Here is a 6,177-nt window from a genome sequence, read left to right on the forward strand (position 1 = left end):
TGAGGATAATAATACTAATCTCATAAAATTGAGATTTTACATATATGTTACATATATGTTTAAAACATACATGTAAATTCTCTCCCCTAGAATAATACTTGGCATATAGTGATTATTCAACAAATGATAGCTATTATTATTGATATTATTATCTATGAGACTACTGTGAGAGAATTTGATCAATATATATGTCTTTCTATACCAGACGAAGATCTCATCAAAAAAATAATGAGGTGTGTTTGGTTTAGTGTACTCGGTGGACCACTGATGATCTATTAACATTTATGTCTCTTATTCTTGAATTAATCTACTCTACAGTTTTAATCTCTTCATGTTTCTCAGTTTGTGAAACCGTTGCCTGAGTTTCTTATGTTTCCGTATACATTGAAATCGAATGAAAGCTTGCTTTTCTTAATCCTAATGTTCGGTACACCTCAAGGACTGTTTTCTCTTGCTGAGACCCCAGAAGTAAAGAAGTTGAGGAAGTGGGCTTTCATTCATGCCTTTATGTGTGAAACGTCAACTTGGCTTTAGTTATCTTTAGCCACCACTTTCTAAAAGTTCTCCAAAAGTTTGTTTCCTCACTGAGTTAAATAAAATGAGCTAGAAAGTTTTAAATGCTGGTACAGAGTCAAAAGGAAGAAACTGAAAGATTTTGTAGCAGGTAAGAAAGGGAATTATGAGATATGATTGATATTTTTTATTCAATAACTAAATTTGCACAGTTATGTTTTGTTGTGGATGATAGGTTAGAGTGATATTAAAGATTTATTTTAGATTAAATAAGATTTTGTTGCTTTTGACTAAAGAACAGACATGGTGAAGGGTGTTCATGTGATCCTCAGAGGAAGCTTGAATGGGTTTCAGAGACTGACAAGAGAGAACTTTCCAGATGTAAGTTTATAAGCAGGAATCCTTGACTAACATTTTAATTTCTCTTTTGTAGTTTCCAAAATAACCTTAGCTCTAAGATATCTAATAACCCCAAGAAAATATGTCCTGGTTTGTTCTGTGCACTCTGTCACATTTTAGGCACTTCAGACTTCAGGAGTAAGGTTCAGTAATTTTAAAACTCAGTGCCGTGACATAGAAAAGCACTGGCATTATTAACCTTCAAATCAATGAAGAGAGGAGAAGAATGTTTTAACAAAAGAGCTAATGGCTATTTTCTTTAACCTCTGGTTGGAATAATTAGATAGCATGGCCTTTTCCTGGGACACTAAAAATAAAATGGAGGGCCTGACTTTTTATATCTGAGTTCTGTAGAGGATCTCGTTGGCCAATTGGTAATAGATGTCAGTTTTATTCTTTTCTTAAATAGTTGTTCTTCATGGCAGGAATGTTATGACCCTTATTATTTAATATTTATGTAACACTGGCAATAGACTCGGCTTTGCACTGAACATCATAGAGTAAGAATTATCCCTTCCCAGTGGGCATAGTATAAAAACAAGGTAAGCAAAGCCCCAATGTTAAGAGATAATTATCTATGACAAGAGGCAAAGGTAGACTACTACACAAGTACTTTGCTCTTTTCCAAGGCATCTTAATAAACAAAAATGTTTAGGAGAGTGCCCATGCCTGGTGCTATCATCTAGAATGCTGGTAAGCCAGCCTCCTAAAGCTTAGTTAAAAAGCACAGCTGAATTAAACACAAAGAGAAACCCATGGACTTGTGGATGTAACTGTACCTTCAGTGAAGCTTTATCTCAGTAACACGATGATTTAAAAGCAGATGTGATTTTCCTAACATGGCTATGATTCCGACCACCCAGCTTTTTTGCTCCTTTGTCATTTTGAATGAATTATTGGTAAGGAATACTTCAAAGGTGTGCAAAAAAATTCTTTTACACTTAACATTTATAAAACAATGATGTTGATGGAGGGAGAATGAAAACCCCTGTCAATATTTTTCTGAGACTAAACAATAACAAAGTGCCTTCAGGATTCATTTTAATGAGAAAAACTAGGGTGGCTCATGGAAGTCGTGAGACAGGCAGTGTACACTAGGAAATTAATTATTGCTTGGCAGCCAGGCAAATGGACGCGGCTTATGGTGGCATTGCAGAAAATAAATATTCTTTTAATCAGCAATGCTGGCTTATTTCCTCAACGGTAACATCAAACTTTAAATGCATGAAGTCACATATTTTTAAGAAAGGATTTCAAAACAAAAGGCTCGCTTGGCTTTTCTGAATACGGTTTTCAGGTTACTGTTTGCACAAGGTTTTCTTCAAGTAAGGTACAGCTGATCCCTGAGTCTTGTCCACACTCAGAGAACAGGGCTATGATTACCAACAGCATTTTCTCTAAGCCCGACTCTGATCTGTGCTGGAGGAGACGTTGACTTTCATGATGGTTTTATGGATCGACGGTTCAGGTGGTTCTCTAGATAGTTCTGCTGGGTTCCTGGGCCATGTTTGCAAGTCAAAGCTGCGTCTCCTCCCCTAGGTGGAATTTCTCAGCCCAAAGGTTCACTTCTTAGCTGTCTCCAGCGCATGGCAGCTGACGGGGCAGCACTACTAATGAAACCGAGTCTTCTAAGCAGCAGGCGATAAGAGACGCTGGGATTTTAACAGCGTAATGAATTAATTCACAAACTCACTGAGCACAAATGATAACTTTGGTACAATTTCCAGTTACAATTAGGAGGCGATTGCATTGTTTTACGGGATAAAGGTATTAGTTTTGATTCTTGTAATGTAATGTGTACCATACTGGTATCTTTGAGGAAAAGCCGGGCTCTGGATGTGTGAATTTGCCCGTGACCAACTCCTAAACTGGATACAAATTAAAATGAGTGATTTCTGTGATAGCGAAGTGTGCTGTAGCATAGCTTCTGTACCCAGATCCCTAACAGGGGGCTGGCAGAGGCTCAGAATTTCATTTTGCCTGAACTTTTAACCAAAAGCAGCATAACCAACCCTTCTCCAAGTGTATCCCAAATTTTTATTATATTTTGAGTGAATTCAGGCTGAACATACAATCTTCATTTTGTACTTCAACCTTGTAACTATTTCAGTGACTCCCTTCAAAATCGACAGATTTGAGACAACTTCTAACTCCTGAGTTCATTATGGAAAGGGAATCATCCATATTTTCCCTATTGTTTCTGGTGTTTCCCCCTAGAATGTTTCTAGTAGAAAAAAGAAAACTTTAAATCTCAGAGACAATTCTCAGAAAAACAAGTTCTCCTTTTCTCAGGGTTTGATTGGCATTATCAATAGTATTTTCAAAAAAGGAAATTGTGAGTTTGCAGGTTAACAAATGAGTATGTATGCTAATGTCTATTTCAGAATTATTTTCTTTGAATTTTCTCTTTCAGATTGTTAAACTACTAAAGATAATCGATAAAATCTATTGTTTGTACCTGTAGAATGCTCGGATAAGTACTAGGTATACATGCTAATTAAAAAATATCAGTTGATGATACTAGAGGTGATAGATATAATGATAAAATTTTCTTTCAGATGACTGACTTACATGGAAATGATATATTCATTCAATACAATGAATATGCAATGTGATTTAATAAATATTCATTGGACACCTGTGCTAAGCCCTAGAGATATTAAGATGAGAAAGCTTCAGTATTGGTTACTTACCATGGTAGATTGTATTGTTCTCAAATATTCACTCCCCTTCCCGTAAGGGGATTAGACCTCCCCAGGTGGGGAGGTATGTACCTCATAGCATGTCCCATGGGAGGGGAATATACTTCTCTATCCCTTGGCTGTGTGACTGACTAGCCAATATTGGGTGCTTGAGTGGACACCATGCATGCTACACCTGAGAGGAAGGTTTAAGAAGCGTCGTATTTTTCTGTCGTCACCCTTGCCCTTTTCTCTTTGCTGTGAGAATGGCACGTCTCAACAAAGAGCTTCTCCTAACTTGAAACGTAACCCTAACCCTAATCTGAGTCCTGGAATGAGAAGACTGAACAAAGCCACAACAGCTGACCTGCACCTGCCAACATGTAACATGTTTGTTGTTGTAAGTCACTGAGATTTTGGAAGTTCTTTATTCACCACAGTGAAACAAGCTGAAACACGTTTCATGGAGTTCAACTACAGTAACTTAATTCTAAGGCATGAAAAGTTCGCATTGTCTGCTTAGCAATTCAGGACCAAAAGCAGAGACTAATTCTAGCCCAAGAACCCTGCAAACTGTAGTTATGTGTAACAGTCTTAATCTGTGGGCAGATTACATCTGGGTTAATCTGGCCAAGTTTGCCTACTGTTAAATTTCAGTACAATGATTGTGCCGCTTTCCTCATTGAGTTTAGGTCATCGAAAGAGATAACTCTGTCATAATTTAATTGTCCTAGATGTACTGACCTGGTCCAAGTCAATTGGTAGTTCAAGGTCAAAGCTTCCATGTTTATCCAGTGGAATGAGAATGAAGGCTTTTTCAGGACAATTAACATGTCAAGGTTATCCATCCCTGATATGCTGTTGCCTCTCAGTATGTGTTAGAGATCAACAAACACTTGTAACTATTTTTCTTCTCCTTGGACCTAGGTTAACGTGGGTAGAGAGAATTCTTATCGAACCTACAGTAAGAGAAGACATTGTGTTTGTTGGGAGCAAGAAAGCAAGGGTGAGAGGGAGTGAGAGCAAGAGAGAAAGAGAGAGAGAACTAAGGGTTTCACTAAGGATCTTGCCTATGTACCTGCACGTACCAGCTACCAAGTGAAAATCTCATGATATTAAGAAAAAAAACACACACAAAAAACCCCCCAAGATCATTTAACGTTTATTTTTGTTGATTCTTTTCAGGATATATTTTCCTACATATCCTTTGCCAACTGCCTTTCTTTAGAAAGTGCCAGGACCCACGCTGTGGTGGGCATCATCGTGCTGCCCCGTGTTCGGTTCTCCTCCCCTCCCGCAACTCATGCACATTCTATTCCCACCCCCTTGCAGCTGGGTGGCTCATGTAATTGGTTCCAGCCCCAGGACCCGAACAGAGTGATGGTCGTCAGTCACAGGCTGGGGCTTGGCTCCCTGGCTCTCTCTTCTCTGCCACGGTCATCCTGGGAGACACATGCTGAGAGGCCAGTGCCACCAGATGGCATCTGAACAGATCCTTGACTCACTGCTTGGACCTGCAAGGGAATTTTGTGAGCAAGAAATAAGGTTATATAATTTATTCGTTAGTACAGCATACTCTGGGCCAACATACGTTTTCTGAACACTTCTCATTCTTTGCCTTGGAACTAGATTTTAATATTCCGAAGTCAGACCTTCCTCCCTCTTTTCCTCTCTATCTTCCTTTCTTATTTCCTACATTCCAAAACTATTTATAGAACATTAACCCTATGCCAGGATCTGTACTGGAATTATGATGATAAACAGTTGAGGCATAGATCCTGTCTTGTGGAATTAGAGGGGAGTGAGAATTTTTTTGTTCCTTTACCTGTACCAGGCACTCTGCCAAGCTATCTCATTTAATCCGCATAACCACACTACAAGCTAGAAACTATTACTATGCCTAATCTATTGATAAAGAAACTGACCTTCAGAGAAGTCAGTCACAGGGCCCAAATCAGACAGTGAAGGGCTGAGTTGGGCTACAACCTTGAGCTGCTGGTTGCCAAAGCCTTGGTGTTGAAATATGGGACTATCGCAAGGGATAACTTTTGCTTCTCTAGAGAGTTTGGTGCACACTCGTTATCATTATTACTACATAGATCTGTCCGAAGTAGAGATTTCTCCCCTCTTTGGGCAAGAGTATATGCTTTGATGTTTTGATCATAATGAAAAGGGTGTCAAGAGACTGAAAGAGTCAGAGCTCCGCCTCCCTCCCTGTCTGGCTGAACAATGCCAGATATTATGATATTGCCCTCAGTGCATTTATCCCTGTGCTGAAAGCAGGAGTCCTCATCCGAGTGGATGGCCTCAGGACCCACTGCTGGTGTAGCTTGTGAGGTGATGTGCATGGACACAAAGGGGGTCCTCTCACAGTCTATTCAGGCCCCTGTGAGGACAACTGGGCAATACTGCCAACAAAGGAAGGGGCAGTAAGAATCCCCTTCCCTGGGGAAGATCTGTGGACCAGTGACAACAGCTAATCACAGCTTTAAAAACATACTATTTGGAACGAAAGGGAGAGTTTTCCTTCAATTTATTTATTGTTTTGTTTTCCCAAAGGAGCTAGCAGGATTTTGAAAGAAAT

This window comes from Tursiops truncatus, chromosome 1, assembly GCF_011762595.2.
Source record: "Tursiops truncatus isolate mTurTru1 chromosome 1, mTurTru1.mat.Y, whole genome shotgun sequence".
In the NCBI taxonomy this organism is placed as follows: domain Eukaryota; kingdom Metazoa; phylum Chordata; class Mammalia; order Artiodactyla; family Delphinidae; genus Tursiops; species Tursiops truncatus.